The sequence below is a fragment of the Phacochoerus africanus genome, chromosome 4, assembly GCF_016906955.1.
Source record: "Phacochoerus africanus isolate WHEZ1 chromosome 4, ROS_Pafr_v1, whole genome shotgun sequence".
In the NCBI taxonomy this organism is placed as follows: Eukaryota; Metazoa; Chordata; class Mammalia; order Artiodactyla; family Suidae; genus Phacochoerus; species Phacochoerus africanus.
In genome coordinates this window covers 98,298,718-98,318,256 of record NC_062547.1, presented here as the reverse complement: position 1 = coordinate 98,318,256, position 19,539 = coordinate 98,298,718, and the positions used below count along the sequence as shown (strand labels likewise).

The 19,539-nt window shown below is 38.8% G+C and overlaps 1 protein-coding gene and 1 non-coding gene across 2 annotated transcripts in view; both read right to left on the bottom strand.

Annotated features, from left to right (window-relative positions):
* Positions 1 to 19,539, bottom strand: part of ADGRV1 (adhesion G protein-coupled receptor V1) — a 538,647-nt gene that overhangs the window by 16,051 nt on the left and 503,057 nt on the right. The window lies entirely within an intron of this gene.
* Positions 15,280 to 15,386, bottom strand: LOC125126643 (U6 spliceosomal RNA). The gene has a single exon (XR_007134738.1). It is a non-coding gene; the product is annotated as a U6 spliceosomal RNA (small nuclear RNA).

Below are 19,539 nucleotides of genomic sequence, written 5' to 3'. Positions count from 1 at the left end.
TAACAATTAAGCTTTGTAGGACTTGTAAAAAGATCTCAGAAGAAGGTAAAACCAGGTACCATACCATAACTACAGGCGTGCTCTCTTAGCAGTCCTTTTTATCCCTGCCTCTCCCATCCCATAATTTCTTCAGGTTATAGAAAAGTGGTGAAAAATATCAAATGCATTAAATGAACCTGCTTAACAGCTGTCCAGGCTCATTCCTTTAATTTTTTTGTCTCTAAATAAAGTGAAACATTGCTTCATTATTTTGTCTGCATTCTGAATGCTAGCCTGCACACACAGTTGGAGCTGGTGTGACAGACCTCACACTACATCTTCCACCAGTGAGCACTGACACACCCACACAGCAAGGGCTCTCTACAATCCTGACCTAAATGTGTTCAGCATCCTGACATACTAACAACACATGACCTCTATTTCTAATAGTTATTTTAGATTCTGGCCAAGAGTTATTATACATGATAAAAAAAATACAGGTGATAGTGCATAGCCTGACATTAAATCACAAAGAATGGAATCAGTCTAGATATTAATATATAAATTTTGTGGTGGTGCCAGAATTTAAATATTTGAGGAATAAAAAACTAGAGACCATATATCTCATGGTATGCTATGAGAGCTGATGAATAACTGTGCTATCAGTAGCTGGAACTGGTATGGATGAGGGAGACCATCCATGTCTCACTCAGAGAATGTGAAAATAAAGGAAGAGAATTTGGACCTTTATATTAATAAAGGTCCAATGAATTAAGATAAAAAAGAGAGATTAAAGGAATTGAAGAAGCTAATAGTAAGAAAAATACTCAGGAAATGGTAATGGCTGACCTTTAAATAGGGAATCCAATGAATGTAAGTGAGGATGGAATAAAAATGGGTATTCCTGTTGTGGCACAACAGGTTAAGAATCTGGTGTTGTCTCTCAGTGGTGCAGGTTCTGTCCCGGCCTGGTGCAGTGGGTTAAAGATCCAGCATGGCCACAGCTGTAATGTAGGTCACAGCTGCACCTTGCATTCGGTCCCCGGCTAGGGAACTTCCACATGCCACAGGTGCAGTCAAAAAAGGATAACAATGAAAGAAAAATATATATATAATACTAACACAAGAAAAGTTTCCAGGGGGAGGGGGCGGGGGAGGACAAAAAAACGTAATCTGCAGATTGAAAGTTTAATTTCATGTATCAGGGAAATTTTGATACAAATTCTTTAAAGCTACATCATAGCCTTATTAAGTTTTAAACGTTAAGAGATTTCAGTAGAAAAAAAAAGCCAGTCTCTCAAAAAAGTAGTACATTTTAGGCTGCATTCAAGATTTTTTACATCAGCTTTTAATGTTAAGAGACAGTGGAGCAATATCTATTTAATTCTGGAGGATAAAATGTATACCCAGCCAATATAGCATTTGAAATAATTAAACATAAAAAATACTAGGAATGTAGCATTCATATATTTTATTGGGGAAAAAAACTTTAAAAAATCTCTAGATATATATTAATTCTGTTATGAAAAATGGTTAAGAAATAGGCAGAGGAATCCTATAAGTGACTTAATCAAAACCACCTATTTTTTAGATAGCCTAAGAAAGAGTGAAAACAATGCAGGATAAAGGACTTAGAGGAATTAAATCTTCATTAAAATCAGGCTTTTTGTTTTCGTAACTTGGGATTACGAAAAGAATATCTTTTATTAAATAAACTGTAACTTCCTACAAAGCAAGAGACTATGTCCAGTTCACTGTCACATTTCTTAGTTTATAGCATGTTCCCTGGCACACAGAGGGGCCTAAGAAATATTTGTTAAGTAAGAAATTATGGTTTTTAAGTATTGTCAGTGGGATTGAATAGAATGGGGTAGGGACAGGCATGGGTTGGTTTTAGTCCTCTAATTTTCTCACTTTAGGTAATTTGGTAGTTGCTCAATAAAATTTAGTTTCAGCTCAGTCTTGACTTTATGCATTTGAGAAAGAAGTACCCACTCTTGGCTGGGTCTCTGCCCCTCTGGTGGTGGACCTGCTTGGCACTGAGCCCTCAGATAGATGACTTCCTGGCTGTCTCTGGCTTCTGCTGGGACTGGGTTTACGTACCGCTGCTGCTACTTCTCTTAAAGGGCTTCACAGCTTTCTGCTTTTGCTTTTCCCTTGGCAGACACTCCTGTGAAGTCCATGATTTGTTGTTTCTGGCTTCACACTGCTCTTGTGCTGCTCACCTACTGCTGTTTTGTATCACCAGTGACTTAGCAGGAAAGACGGCGGATCTCACGCCAATGACAGAATTAAAAAGACAACAGTATTTAGGCACTTGTACATTTTTTCAGGTGTGAGATAAGTAGGAATTTTGTCTTTTATTGCTTCATATTTTTTAACTGCTCTTATTTTTCACAGCTTAAGTTGCTTTTGTTAATGTTCTTATTTACAATAAGAATCAGCCATCTAATGTGTGTGTTAAATACACAGAGAAAAGAAACAAGTGAGTCATCTTGATGGCCACTGATTATCAGCACAACCGAAACATTTAGAAATCTTTGGGAACAATTGTTACTCAAATGCTCTTAAAAATACTTGGATGGGATTGGTAATGACCTAGCATTCACCATGGGTCATGTCAAGTTTTTCTAAAATTTTTTTACAAATTTAAGGGACACTATCTATTGGGAACAAGGAATGTCAGTAGAAGTTCAGGTAGCTTAGTCTGCTGGCTTCAGATAAGTCTGTGACTAAAATATCTGGGTAGCAGGCCTTCACTTGCAAGGTTTGGGCTCAGGAAGATGTCTCTTCTCAATTTTGTAATTCCTAGGAGTGACAATCCTTTATGTTTACCATAAATATCCAGAGTATAGACAAGATTTTTTTTTCTTTTATCCAACTAAAGTTTCTAACTGAACTTTAAGGACATATTTTCCTGCATGTCACTATGGACAAGAGGAGCCTTTAGCAGTCTTCGTGGTGCATAATACTCATGTATCAAAAGGCAATTACTGGTCATCCCTCAGCAATCTCCTCTCCAAATGGTATGGTCTCCATTCCTTCGGCCTCTCCTCTTGAACCTTGGCTTCAGTTCAGAGATTCTCGGTGTTCTCCAAGCTTCTGTTAAGTTTCAATGCATGGGGTGCTAATTAGTGGTGATACTATTTATCAGGAGTCAGACTATTTCTGACAAGATAGAAGGAACTGAAAATTAAGGGTTTTTTGTTTTTGTTTTTGTTTTAAAGTTACAATAACACAGACCCCTAACCCCACCAACACTCTGTGTCTGAGGGTTCCTAGATTAGAACATTTTCAGAGGTACAAAATGAGATGGGTGGTGGAATTCAGGCAAAGAAGACTGGAAAAGGTCATGACAGTACTGAGATGGAACTAAAGAATATGGAAGAGGTTTGGAATCCAAGGATAATTTTTTAAGCATTTTAATAAAAAGTGGGAGAAGAAATGAGAGTTTATTCAGTTTTAAATGGGAAAAAAAATCAAAATTACAAAAATGCCAAGCTATATCATAAGTATTTACTTAAATATTACTATATTTACAAACACTTTAAAAAATTTGAGATAGAACACTGTAAATGAGCTATAATGGAAAAAAAAAATCATTTAAGAAAATTTGAGGAGTTCCCTTCGTGACTCAGTGGTTAACGAATCCGACTAGGAACCATGAGTTTCCGGGTCGATCCCTGGCCTCACTCAGTGGGTTAAGGATCTGGCGTTGCCCTGAGCTGTGGTGTAGGTTGCAGACACAGCTCTGATCCTGTGTTACTGTGGCTCTGGTGCAGGCCGGCGGCTACAGCTCCGATTCGACCCCTAGCCTGGGAATCTCCATATGCCACAGGTGCGGCCCTAGGAAAGACAAAAAAAAAAAAAAATTGAAACGACTTTTGGTTTCTTCTGAGAAATCTATGCCACAGGCACTGGAATTAGTTGGAGTCTGTAGACAATAATGATGACAATAATGAAATAGTTAAAATGAGTTGCTTCATACCCTCTGGGGTGGTTTTTCTATGTGCAAAAGATTATTCAAAAGCTCACTTTTAGTTTCATCTAAGAGTAAAAAGTCTGCTCTGTGTCGAACAAAGTGCAGCAATAGTTCAAATAGCCCCACACTCTATTTGTATACTTAGAGTAAATCATGATGTACACTTTAAATATCTTACAATTTCATTGGTCAATTAGACCTTAATTAAAAAAACATAACAAAAAGGATAAACTACTGATACATAAAACAACATGAATAAACTCAAAATCAATACACTGGGTAAAAAAAACAAAAGCCAGATACAAAGGAGTACTCTCTGTTTGATTCTATATAAAATTCTAGAAACTACAATGAATATACAATGACAAAACAGAAACAAAACAAAACAAAATAAAAAAGGAGTTCCCATCGTGGCACAGGGGAAACGAATCTGACTGGGAACCATGAGGTTGCAGGTATGGTATGACCCCTGGCCTTGCTCAGCGGGTCAGGGATCTGGTGTTGCCGTGAGCTGTGGTGTAGGTGGCAGACATGGCTCAGATCTGGCATTGCTGTGCTGTGGCTACAGCTCCAATTAGACCCCTAGCCTGGGAACCTCCATATGCCGTGGGTACAGCCCTAAAAACATAAAAAGACTACACACACACACACACAATGACAGAAAGCAGATCAGTGGTTGACTGGCAAAGGGCAAAGGGAGGGATGTTCTCCAGGGAGGCCTGGGTAATCTTTTGCAGGTGATTGGAAATGTTCTGTATCTTGACTGCGGTTTCATGCGTGTGTAAACACCTGGTATTTTAAAAACATTAGAACAAACAAGGGTTTTGGATTTGTGGTTTTAATAAAGTGAACAATATCTTTTAAACCAAAGGTCTGCATACTTTTCCTGAAGAGAGTCACATAATAAATATTTTAGACTTAGTGAGGCATATGATCTCTAAGTTACAGTGAAATATGAATTTCACAATTTTCATATGTCACAAAGTATTTTTCTCTTTTCCCAACATTTATAGATGAAAAAAATAGCTTTCAGGGACCTATAAAGAACTCTACAGATGAATCTAAACTGTTTGGGCAGGGTTAGGTAACCAAAGAACAGCACTAGTGATGACAAAAAGGGAAAATCGGATGACCCAGTGCCAATAAAAATAAGAGAGGAGAAGGAATCATTTTGCTGTGGAAAATGAAATTAAATATCATCCATGTGGAAAGGAAAATAAGTGAGATTATTTAAGTACTAGACAGGTCGTCAGGAGGGAAGGCAAGGTTAGAGACAAAAGTGTGGAAATGGCTGTGCAGTGGTGGGAAATGAAGGTGTCTGGGTGTATGAGTTTTTAAGGAAGGTACTACTGACAGCAACAGGCTGAGCACTTAGGATTCAGCACAGCTGGAAGACACAATCAGGAAGAGGAACCCATGAAGCAAACAAGGAATGACCGGCTGGTCGGGGAGGTCAGATGTGAGAAGAGGCACAATCATGCTGGAGACCCTAGGAGAAGACTGTTCCAGGGGAATGAAGGGGCTCACATCATCCCAAACAGACATGAAGAAGCAAAAAGAGGCATTTATTCACTGCAGGTGTAACTGATGTCTTTGGGAAAAACATAGCCCCTCACCGAACAGTACCTTTTCCTCAGCAGCACTCTATATTATATATTTCAGTCTATTGTCATCCCCCTCCAGAGGGTGGTGAGAATAGACTGAAATATGAGACACACAGTGTTGTCAAGGAAAGGTATCTTTAGGGAATGACCTGTCTCAGGACACGAGATCAGCCAGTGTGATAACTATGTCATGACACTGGATGGGGTGCTTTCCTCCTCCGACCTCATCTACTTATTTCATTATTATTCTTATTCATAGCCAAAGATTGTATAGCACAGAATTTAATTTCTGTCAACTACAAACTTCGGGCGGCCCATCTGAAGAGGCTGAATGAACACTGAATATTTCACACTGATACAATGCTGGATTAATGTGGGTGTGCCTTTCTGACAATTTTAGAAAGGTCCCTTTGGGAGATGCCCAATTTTTGTACTTTTGACTTATTCCTGTCCCATAGGTTGCCAAAAGCAGACAGGCAGCCAATGACACATTACACCTGGGCTTCTACATCTTTTATATTGCTTTTGAAAGGAAAAAAAGAATTTAGTAAACTTTTAAGAAGCTATTCATTTCATCATAATGTGGTTGACTGAATATCAAAGATGATCTAAATGGTCTTGTTTTAGAAATATTCTTGGATAGGAGTTCCCATTGTGGTTCAGTGGAAATGAATCCAACTACTATCCATGAAGATGCAGGTTCAATCCCTGGCCTCCCTCACTGGGTTAAGGATCTGGTGTTGCCATGAGCTGTGGTGTAGGTCACAGAAAGGGCTCAGACCTGGTGATGTTGTGGCTGTGGTATAGGCTAGCAACTATAGCTCCAATTCTACCCCTAGGCTGGGAACCTCCATATGCTGTGGGTGCAGTCCTAAAAAGACAAAAAAAAAAAAAAATTCTTGGATAAACCAATTCCAAAATAAGGATATAGTCCTTGTAAATTTTACAGAAATGTGGAATCCAACATCCTATGCTTTGCTATACTGAAATACTCAGGTATAAATCATGCACTAAGGAGATGGAAGGAGATTCTTATTACAATTCACAAAACTTGAAAATTCTGAGACATCTCAACAGCAGATAAAAACTCTGAGTGGTCACACTTCTGGGAATCCTCAAATTTATAGATTTGAGATAATATAGCTACCAGAAATCAATGATAGTTCTAGATATTAAGAACCAGATTACATATTACCAAAATATTACTTGTTATCTTTAAATATTCTTTTCTCATGATTAACAAGCTACTTTGCCAGGAAAAACCTTTTAGTATCTTTTGGTTACAACTTTCTAGTTACACTGCAAGGACACTAAGATAGCACCAGGGATGCTCTATGGAATAAATAATTAACAAAACTCTAAAAAAAATTTCATGGATATTTTAAAGAACAAAAATTTAAAGCAGTCCAAGTTTATTGTTAATATTTATTGCGGCGGGGGCGGGGGGGGGGGGAGAAAATACAGAGAAGCCAAAACACTCCCAAACTTAGACCAAACTTTTAACACTCAGAAATAACCACTCTATCTTGGGTATAAACTTTCTTAAAACTACAATTTCTAGAGAGGGTTGATTTTCCCCAACCCGTTAATTATGTAAGGGTGCATTTTCCTATGTAAGCATTTTTGGGGAATAGGAGCTGAAGGTTGGATTTACAGTTGGGCAATAGCTGAATAAACCTCAGATCCTGATTTGCCTGAGACAGCACTGGTTTGCTTGGGATTCCTGGCTTGGCCTGTTGTCTCAGCATTTTTTTTTTTTTTTTTTAACATCAGCCCCTTACCCTCAAGCATCAGTGACAGTGAATTATATGGCAGCTTAGGGCAGCTAGATAAGGCTCAAGAAGGACGCAGCCCTGTGGAGGCCATACTATTTGAAACAGCAGAGTTACTGAGTATATCCTAATAAAAACCCAGAGTCTAACCAGCCATCTTTACATGAGGATGGTGTGCAATTTAAATTCTCTCCTAACCATCTTTGATTCATGTATTAAGTCAACATATAACAATTAAATGTCCACCTAGTAGCACACATAGGTTCCAAGTATGCAGTGAACAGACAGGCTCAGTGCTTTCCTGGTAACTCCATGCCCACTCTGGGGTTCAATGCTTAGAGGCTCCTCCAGGAGTTCCTCTGCTTCCTAAACCTCAGATCACTGTCTGAAGGGGAAATCCATGTAATGGAAAAGGGGTCTAGTGATGGCCCTTACCTAAATTTTGGAATACTCTTCCAAATATTTTATCTTTCTTTAACAAAATAACATTGTATATTACCCTTTGAAAAGTTTTTGAGAGTCGAGGATATATGGAAAATTCTGTGATTCATAAAATAATATAAAAGATGTGGTACCTGTTTCAGTGAGCTTACACTAGAATAAAAAAAAATATGAGGGATATAAATAAAATTAAGTCATGTGTCTAAAATGCCTCCTATGATGAAGGTCTATACTCCCAAACTTCCTTCACAAGAGAATTTTTCAACTTTGCAATAGTAGGTAAGTTTCATACCTGGGCGTGTATTATCTCTGTGTGAAAGTTAAAGGAAAAGAAAGATTTAGTTTCATCTATTGATTCCATGGGCAATTTTTCAGAAGACACAAAAAAGAATATTTTATTTATTCTCCTTAGACCAAAATAAATATAAAAATCAGCAAAATGGGTATTATATTGTTTTATATTTGGAGTCCAAGAACAATATTTATTATCTTCTACTCTTTAAGGAAGTGGAGTGTTCAATTCTTGTGATTGACAATTTAACAAAAAATCTAAATAAGGATTTTAGTCTAGCCCTCAACTTAATTTTCTTTACTGGTTATACCTATTCTCTTGTAGAGAAAGGGATTTAAAGTCATATATCTCATATATCTCAGAATTCAATGTGTAATACGTAGTATCAGTATAAGTACAATTATATACTAATTAGTATATTTAGCATGATAAATTGCTTTGTTACTTACTAAATACTGTTATGTTCAGCTATGCTTTATCTGAACCTCAGTTTCTTTATGAATAAAATGGGAATAAATACTTCAATGGGTTTCGGTAAGGCTCAGATAAAATAAATGCAAGCTATAAATGTGCTTTTATAGTTTAAAATGTAAGCCATAAATCTGCTCTATAAATATAAGGTGATATGGTTTTTATGCTAAAAGGATTTGTACAAAGTTAGCTTCATCCTTAACCTGGTTGGTTTCTTTCTTTGTATGGCACATTCCTACTAGTTGAGGTGGCCTGCCACAAGGTTGTGTTCCGAGAAATAATGTAACACTATAAAGCCAAGCAGGATCTTCGTGGTTGAATATTTTACATGGCTCAGAACCACTTCTTTCCCAGAACTGCTAGAGAACACAAACCAAGGTGTTGTTCTGCCTTACTGTGATTAGAAATACAATTCTTAGTCATCTTTCTTAAGGCATAGGTATCAGTTTCTTCACTGATATTGTTTATTTTTATTGAACCATTGCACAAAAATATGAAGGGAGAGGGGAAGGATTAATGCTTCAGGGGTTCCCAGTACCTTCAAAGTGGAGAACATAATCTGTAACTTGGCTAATATAGCCTTCTGTGGTTTAGTCCTGTCTGTCACCACTCCCTGCCTCAGACTCCACATGCCAGGCAAAATGAACCACCGAGCACTTTCAGTTCCTTCAGATGGGCTGGGCTTTTACTCAGGTTGCCCTATGGACTTGATGCTCCCTCTGCTGCTCTTCCTCCCCTTGCCTGGCTGGCCCTATTCTTTAAGTATCAGCTTCCTTCAGGCCACTGAGATGCTTCTTTGCCCTCTCCATCACCCCATTCTGGGTTAGGTAATCCAGCACTCTGTCCCCACACCCTGGGCACCCCTTTACGGCATTTATTATACTCTATCCTCACTGCCAGTTTTCTAGTTAGTGTCCTACATCAATCAACACTGTAGACTGCAAACCTCTTAAAACAAGACAACCGGATTTCTTCACTACCATAAGCCCAGCCCAGCACCATCAAAGACCAAGTTCTTCATAAATATTTGTTGAATGAGCGAATATATGAAGTCTACCCAAACCTGTATTACCTATGGCCCTGAGAAATAACAAGAAAAACCAGGATCTCTCTATGAACAGCTTCCATGCCTTAAGGGCTTACTTTTAACTAAGAAATGGGTACCATCTATGCCATTTCTTTAATACATCTTCCTAGGAAATCTAGAAGACAAATTGGGGTACTCCCTTTGGCAACTGGTCCCGTGACTCAGATTCCAAGTAAGTGAGGGTATGAGGGTATATAATCACAAATTTTTATAGGCTATTAAGTTGAAACAAAAACTACCTACAGTGGGAGGGGATGAAAGGCATGTTATGGGAAAGGCAATAAAAGATGAACCGTGTGTGTGTGTGTGTGTGTGTGTGTGTGTGTGTGTGTTTAAAGCCCTAGGGAGTATATGTGAAAGCATGACACATTACACTATTTTATTGCTTTAAAAATAATTTTAAGCATATGAAGCAATAGCTAGGTCTAAAAAGAAAATTTACTGAAATTAAGGAACTAAACTCCAAACATCAAATTTTATACGTGACATACTTTTGCAAATCTTTCAATGAAGAAAGCGATTTGTACCTTGACTTTAAATTGTACCACCCTTATAAGAGAATGCATAGTTTACAATATTATTCTCACCTAGGCTGTAATTTTTGGAACAAATGAAAAAGTAAGTTAAGACAAAGAAATGGAACCCCACGTTCTCTTAAAAATTATCTTTAAAATATTTAAAAATTCTAAGTTTGTATAAGGAAATGTTTACACAGTTAATGAAAACAATCTAGCAATATTTATTTCCATATTATTAGTAAAATATAGTAAATCTATGTATTTGACCACACAGCTAAAGGATAACTGTGATCCTTATATCACCTGTCAATAATAAAAACGCTTGGACACAGAAACATCAGGCTATTCCTTGAAGATATGATACATGGGGTAAAAGAGATTGCTCTAATCTTGTCTATTTTTTTTCCCTCAGGAATTCTGGACACATACCTCTGTAGTTTACATACCTACATATTTTATACATAAATGTGCAAATAATAGGCCTGAAATATTGTTACTTGGGTCTTTTCCATTTTATTAAATCTTTAATATGGAAAGCTGAAGTCAGTGGCAGCCTGAGCATTTACCTTTTTTAAAAAAATGGGAGCCACACACATTTTAGGAAAGGAGCAAGCACTCTCTTGGTGCTACAAGCGGAGTTACTGTCTATGATACTATGATTTATAATAAGCACTATATATTTGGCCTTCACCTCCATTTCTGGCACAGAGCTCCTAAAACCCCTGGAATTTTCTTTAGTGAGGAGAGAGAAAGAGGTGTCATTTGTTAGGTTAATGAGGTGACTTTTAGAAAGTACCAAAGGATGGAAGCTGGATGCCAGCAGAGTCAACCTCCTGATTAGAGGGAATTTTCATTTCCACCTTCTTGACCTCCAGGAAGGGGAGAGGAACTGGTGGTTCAGTCAGTTGCCAATGGCCGTGATTTTATCAATCATACCTATGTAGCGAAGTCTCCATAAAACCCAAAAAGACCTGCTTTGGAAAGTTTCCAGGCTGGTGAACAGAGGAAGACTTGGGAAGAATGGTGCACCTGGAGAGGGCACAGAAGCTCGCTGGCCCTCGTCTCTTCCCCTCCTCGGCTATAACCATCCTCTATAATAGAAAACGTCACTTCACTCCTTCTAACCCTTTGAAAGACTTACTACTACTCTTAAGAGAAAGGTCGCAATCCTTAGACATGCATGACCTGGATTCTATTTACTTTTCCAAGCTCATTGTCACCACCTGGTCTGCCCGCTCCACATTTAGCTACACTACATGTCCCTCATCTCAGGGCCTTGGCACAGTCATTTTTCCTATCATTCATGAATGCGCATTACACAAGTAGGATGGCCAGGAAGAGTTCTAAGTGCTGCTTGCTCACATGCTGCTCCTTCTGGAAAACTCTTCTTGAATGCATAATCCCTCTTGGGCCTAGCACCACTTATTCAGATACCTGATCTCACTTCCTTAGGAATCTTCCAAATTAAATGACTTTCTTATTTATGCTTTATCTTTTAATTTTTATTTTACTGAAGATGAGTTGATTTACAATGTTTCAGGTGTACAACATGATTCTTTTCCATTACAGATTACTACAAGGTATTGAATATAGTTCCCTGTGCTATACCGTAGGTCCTTGTTGGTTATCTATTATACATACAGCAGTTTGTATCTGTTATTCTCAAACTCCTAATTATCCCTCCTTTCCAATTTTCCTCTTGGTAATCATAAATTTGCATTTATGTCTGTGACTGTTTATGCTTTTTATAGCACCCTATACTGTTCTCTTGTAGAATTCATCACGATTTTTAACAACGTCTGTGTGATTATTTTATTAACATCTGCCTCCTACAGAAGCAGCAGCCACTGTGATTTTACATACTCTGTTTGGAACCATTCCAATGTACCCTTAGAACCTGATGTAGTGACTTAATAAATCTCTTTTTTTTTCAGGGCCACACCCAAAGCATATGGAGGTTCCCAGGCTAGGGGTCAAATCTGGGCTGCAGCTGCTGGCTTACACCACAGCCACAGCAATGTCAGATCAGAGCTGCATCTGTGACCTATAGCACAGCTCAAGGCAGTGCCGGATCCTTAGCCCACTGAGTGAGGCCAGAGATCAAGCCCGCAAGCTCATGGTTACTAGTCGGATTCTTTTCCGCTGCACTACAACGGGAACTCCAATAAATACCTTTGATAGAGAAAAGCTATCTGATGAAATCTTTTAACATATAACCTTAAATATGATTGGAAATATATTAGTGATGAAGGTAATGACAAAACTCATTTTTTTTTTTTTCCTGCACCCACAGCATGTGGAAGTTCCTGGACCAGGATAGAACCTGTGTGGTGGCAGCAACCTGAGTCGCTGCATGACAACACTGGATATTTATTAACCTGTTGTGCCACAAGGGAATTCTAACAAAACTCAAATTTATCAAAAACAGTAGAGGGCCTTCTAACTAAAGATACACTGATCTACAAAGCAAACAGTTAACATAAATTTAACAATTTGTTCTACAAAGGCAAAACAGTCAGGAAACTAATAACAGATGATCATCTAGGTAGCAAGTGAGAGGCAAGAATCTGTCAGATTCTTCATCATGAACCAGTGACCCAGACACTGTGTTTCTTGATGTCCTCTTCCACATTTAAATTTAGAAATTTACCAGTCTCCCCCACCCAAAGTGGAGACAGGGTGCTTTATCAGATGACTTCAGCCCAATGGAAATATTCTTTTTTGAGCATTTCCCCCCTGTTTTATAGTTGCTAAAGAATTTGAAACATATCTTGGTCCAATTTCTGACCACCTATCTTACTCTAAAATCAGGAAAGCAGCAGGGGCTGTGAGAAGTACATAGATCTCTATCTAAGAGACCTGGATTCTAGCCTCATTGCTGTCACTAAATAGTACTAAAACCCTGGGGTCCCAGTTTCTCATCTGCCAAGTCAAGGTGTGTTGTAGACTGGATTTTATATGAGTCTTTCTAGAATTGAATTTTATTTTATTTTTTCAGAATGTAACATGGTTGCAGATATTTTGTCTTCTCTTGGAACTTATCGCAAAGAAAGTTAAATCTCTATTTTACTTTCTGTAGACAACAGGTCTATTTCCCAGGCACACACGAATCTCATTGTAAATTAATATATCATGAATAATTGAGCAGTGAATCAGCCTTTCTGGAGCCTTGTCAAGTTTGAGTGTTTGAGCCTGCAAAGTTAAGGATTAAAGTTTGATTGATGGTGTCCTCAAAGAAAGAGGGGGACTCTAAAATATACTGGAGAAAAAAAACCAAATAATACTCCATCCTACACATTATAAAATACTAGTGAATCCAATCATAGAAATTAATGATAGAATTCATAGCAAAGGAAGAATTCTACCTTCTTTCCAAACTTAGGTTGGCTCATGACCTATATGACTGAGAGTGGTAATAGGGGAAAATTAAGAAGTAGATCTTTAATAGCGATTTTCCTCTTCTTGTTACATAGCTCACAATTTTGTGTCAGAGAAGAAGGAACATCTCTAGTAAATGTCAACTGTATTTGTTTATAAAGAAAGGAAATGAATTTCAGAGTTAGTTCTAAACCACAAATGAAATAGCAAAACATTCTATATATATGTGTCTAAATAATTTTGATCTTAAAACACCCACAACAGTCTGCATCAATTTCTTAGTCCAGAGAAAAATAAATAGTTTAAATTCAGGCTTTTACTATTTTAGGCTGATTGCTATTTTTCCTCATCTATACTAGGACTTTTTTTTTTTTTTTTTGGTTTTATTTAGGGCCACACCTGTGGCATATGGAAGTTCCCAGGCTAGGGGCTGAATCAGAGCTACAGCTGCTGGCCTACGCTGCAGCTCACAGCAACACTGGATCCTTAAACCACTGAGCGAGGCCAGCGATTAAATCCCAATCCTCATGGATATTAGTAGGATTGGTAACCCACTGAGCCACAACAGGAACTAAGAGGAACTCCCTCTTTTAGTTTTAATTACATGTTTTTCTTTTTCTTTTTTATATTAAAGAACGTTTCCCTCATTGTTTTCTAGAATAATCCTCTAGAAACTTAAACAGAACTTTTATTTCCCAGTTAATCCTTTACATTTACCTAGGACTGAACAACGATGATGATTCCAGTACTAAGTCTTGGGAATACCAGACAGACTGTTCTGGAATTAGTGTGGTCCTTACCTGTTTACTGCAAAAACAGAAGAATGGACCTTCACACCCTTACTATTTTTTCTCCAGTGTTTGTGTGTGTGTATATGTGTATGGTGGGGGGTGAGGGTGGATTGGGGGTGGCAGTGGAGGTAGATAGTCATGTAAACTTAGGATATATCCGTGTAGATCAATACGTTGGAAAGGCACCATAAACCTTTCATTATTCTTAGCATTCATTCAAGTTTTCATGCATTCAAGGATCCATTCATTTATTCAATATTTATGGGGTACAGGCATTGTCAGAGTTTGGAACAAAGAGATAAAACACAGAAGACTTGTCTTCCAGTGGCTGGCAGGTGAGTAAGAGAAAAACAAACGTAATGATAGGTATAGAGTGCAAATGCCATAATCAGGATAACAATCAAACTGCAGGAACTCAGAGGAAATATATCAAAAAGTGGTTGGGTGATGGCTGTTTACAACGAATAAATGTAATAAAATTCATTGAGTAATTTAAAACAAACAAACAGAGTGGTCAGGGTGGAGCAGAGAAGACTCCTTACAAGACGGCTTCTAAGTGAATTTGCTTTTTTTTTTTTAAGATAATAAATAGGAAGCCAGGCAACAGGCAGGAGGAAAGAGGAAAAGACAGAAGAAGGTGCTCAAGGGGACCAGACAACATGTCCATGCTACCGCAGCCAGTGGAGGAGGGCAGTGGAGCTTCGGGGGTCCGATTGAATCAAACCTTCATGTGGCATTTTATTCTCAGTTACAACTAAAGAGAATCACAGACATTTACTAAATGGGCCTTCTGGTTCCCAATAAGTACATTGCAAACCCCAAATGATTCCTGTTGATTGTTCGAAATTATAGCACCAAGAGATGTGATTGGATTTTTTTTTGTTTTATTGGAGTATAATTATTTTACAAGGCTGTGATAATTTCTGCCAGTTAGATTTTAAACTGCGAGAGGGCTTTTTTTATTTTTAATATGAAATGCTTCATGAATTTGCATGTCATCTTTGCACAGGGACCATGCTAATCTTCTCTGTATTGTTTCAGTTTTAGTATATGTACTGCCGAAGCGAGCACTGTAGAGGGCTCTTTGAGGGGGGCATGAGGAATTCTAAAAACTTGCAAAGCCAGGGAGTTCCTGTCATGGCTCAGTGGTAACGAACTCAATAGTATCCATGAGGACATGGGTTTGATCCCTGGCCTCACTCATTGAGTTAAGGACGCATCGTTGCCATGAGCTACAGTGTAGGTCACAGACATGGCTTGGATCCAGTGTTGCTGTGGCTGTGGCTATGGCTGTGGCCAGAAGCTGCAGCTCTGATTGTACCCCTAGCCTAGGAATTTCCATATGCCGCAGGAAGTGGCCCTAAAAGTGAAAAGCAAAAACAAACAAAACAAAACCAAAAAACCTTATAGAACTAGAATCCTTCTAGTGAGTGTGAAAATCATAGTGGCTTTGAAAAAGGCTTAACAGAGTTGTTGAGGTGGTGAATAAACAGCAAGACAGTCTATTGGTCTTGAAAACAACCCACATTTGTATTACAAAATAGAAAAAACTTGAAATGGTCCAGGCCAAGTGCTGGTGTCACCTATAAAGTTAGCCTCCCAATTTCTTACCCAGGAGTCAAGCTATCAGTAGGTCTTACTTTTGCTTTGTCTACTGTGTGACTACATAGACGGTTTATCCAGCCAAAGAGAAATCTAAGACATAAACTGTACAGTAGTACCTTTTGTAATTAATCAAATCTCTAATAAGATTATTATTAGTTAACAAAAAATGTCTCACAAGCTTTATAGGACAGCTGCAGAGTAAGGTCAGGGCATGATAATAGCCCCGATTGGTGAAGGCTTTCCTCCTGGTAAAAGATGAGATGGCTAGCTCATCTCTGGTCTGAGGGAGTTTATAGAAAGAGTCAAACCATAATAGCTACAGGGAAGTGCAAAAGCATCCTCCGTCCAGGTTACTGAGAAGTCCAATGAGGGGACCCCATGTATTACAGGACCCCCTGGTTACTGTAACTCTGGAAACAAGTGACCATCATCTATAAAATGAACACGTGGCTCTACTGTAACATTGGATATTAGAAAACCAAAATCTTGGTAAGATGGGTATGTTGCTTGTTGCCTTCATGAGAGGCACCACTGTTCAAATGCCAGGCATTTCTCCTGTTGCTTCCACACACCTTTGCTACAGAAGTGGCCCATAAGTGACAGAGCCAAGTCACATAACAAATGCTGCTTCCAGTCCAATACTGCAAACATAGATTAAGTCATATCTTGGAATTCTCCCACTGAGAAAACTTACAAGAAGCAAAGCAACTTTTCAAAGCACAGCAAAATAAACATTTGCTCCATGACTTACTGAATTTGGCACGTGGAAAATATGCACTTCCAGTAAACTTAGTGACTTAGCTGAGGCACCGACTTCACCTTCCTGGTTGCTTAAGGCTACCCGACTGCTCTGGGAGGCTAGCCTTGCTTCTTCTCTGACCCCACCACGAGGTCTATTATCTGAGGCAAAGCACGTAACCTTGAGCTATTTTAGCTCTTCAGCGGTACAGCATTGCTGCTATCACACAGTTCTTAGGGCCAACGTATACTAATTAAATACGTTCTTTTGATACAAATGTTTTGGTAGTACATGCTGGAAAACTATGGAGCACGTAAATAATCTGAAAAGGTCAGCTTGGGATGAGGTGCTAAAATTTGTGAGTCACTGCAAGAGACTTCCCTAAATTGAGGAGATTTGTGGGAGGGGAGTGGAGACTTTGGAAATTTGAAATAAGAGATTTAATTCGTCAAGAATTTACTGAGGACCATGTGCCAGCCCTGTAATTAAGCATTCCAGGCAGGATGAAAGAAGTGGGAGAGTGGGTCTTCAGGGAACTGGTTGGGGAACAGCCCCAGGTGGTGGAGGATGTGCCAAGTGAGTGAAAACAGAACACAACGTGGGGGCTGGCATCAGAAGAGATTACCATAAAGTACCAAGGCTCAGAAGGTTTCAGGGAAGTGATACATTTAAAGCTGGATCCTTATGAAAGGTAAGATTTGGAAAGCAAGGTTAAAGAGGAACACCATTAGACATGAACGTAACAGTGTGGTGGTCAAAGGCAAGGAGATGGGCACGAAATAAAACCCCTCTGTATCATAAATGGCCATAATAGCTGTGTTTGTTCATCCCCACCAGTGGGTCCTAGCAATACTTCTTTCCATGATTTGGTGATATGGTTCCCATGGAAAAGCTCTAGCACAAAATGTATTGACTCAAAATAATTTTGAAGAATTATTTAAGGCCATGTCACACTTCTCTTTCTGTCTTCTTTTTTTTTTAAAAAGTAAAACTACCCTTCATTGAGTGTTTAACTTATGTGCAAAGCACTGGGCTAAGTGCTATTTATGTTATTTCATTTAGTGGGACTTAGGGATGGCATGGTACCTGGAATTCAAACTTAGGCCTGATTCCAACCCCTAACTGTTGTAATTTATCCCAACCCATGTTGCCTGGATTGTCTCTGGACCCTAGGGATTTTCTGTGCATTCTCATGGATCAGGTTATTCACCCAACTAATGCTGTGACATGAGGCTCCGGATTACAGCTTTCATTGTATCTTCTAACTACACTCCCAATCCATTCAGAGAAGCACAGTAAGGCCTTCTTTGGGGGCAAATCATATTACACAACATGACCCATGCAGAGGGAGTGATATTTAAAGACTAGTGTTAACATATTTGCATCAGCTGCCCCCAGTTTAAAATGCCTTGGGAGCAACACACATAGGGAGCATCAACGGTTGCTCTTTCATCCCTCTGTAGATTCAGGGCAGGCACGTCTTGAGAGGTGAACACACCAGAATAGGAAGAGAGAGAAAAGTAGTGCCTGACTTTCCCTCTTCCACCTTGTTGGTTTTATCTGCATAGTCTTGGAGTTCCTGCTATGGCTCAGTGGGAACGAACCTGACTAATATACTTGAGGATGCAGGTTAGATTCCTGGCCTTGCTCTGTGGGTTAAGGATCCGGTTACCATGAGTTGTGGTGTAGGTTGCAGTTGAGGCTTGGATCCTGCGTTTCTGTGGCTGTGGTGTAGGCTGCAGCTCTGTTTTGACTCCTAGCCTGGGAACGTCCATATGCTGCACATGTGGCCCTCCCTAAAAAGCAAAAAATACATATATATAAAAATAAAAGTAGATAGTCTTGTTCACTCTGAGGCCTGTACTGCCCACAATAAGGTTGCAGAAACCCCAAGTCCCCAAGGGACCGTCTAAGCTCCAGAGACTTTTAAACTTCACATTTGAAGTGAAAATTCTTTTTAATATTAAATAATTAAAATAGATGCACTTTAAGAAAACTCATACAGACTCAAATATAAGAGTACTGTGGAAAACTTTAGAGTTACATATTTTTAATGTAATTTCCCTGAACGAAACCAGTCAACCTAAAATTTTTCCTCCTGACTGTCAGGCAGGCCAAAATTTGTTATGAACAGATTTTTTGAGGAAAACTATATTTTACAGGAAGTTTGCTTTTTTTTCCTATCTGCTATCTTTTCCATTCTTCACTAAGTTGACCTCAGGTACCTGCACTAAAGAGAGAACACTTTCTCTGCAGCCATGGTAAAGTCACCACCAGAACACTTCAATCCCCAGATCAAATGTTCTTGTCCAAGTTTTGCTCACATGGAACCTACCTTGGTAAGTGAAGTTGATTTAAGCAAATATGTTTTAACTTCCTTTTGATGCAGCAATACTAGATTGGCTTAAGTGAAACTGGAACTTTACCTACTTACCTGGGAGGGAAAAACAAGACACACACACACACACACACACACACACACACACACACACCCTTTTTTTTTTTTTTTGGCTTTTTAGGGCCACACCCACGGCATATGGAGGTTCCCAGTCTAGGGGTCGAATAGGAGCTACAGCTGCTGGCCTACACCACAGCTCACGGCAACGCTGGATCCTTAACCTATTCAGTGAGACCATGGTTCGAACCCACATCCTCATGGATCCAAGTCAGGACCGTTAAACACTGAGCCACAAAGGGAACTCCAAGATACACATCTTTAAAACTTAATTTTGGATGGATGAACTCCAATTACACCAGAAAATAAATGCAATAGGAAGTTTTATGATAAAGGTCAAAATATAGATCAAAAGAACTAGTCTAAGAGATTCATTTAGTGATACTATTCTAATAATGTAATGGAACTCACTGATGTCTACTCAG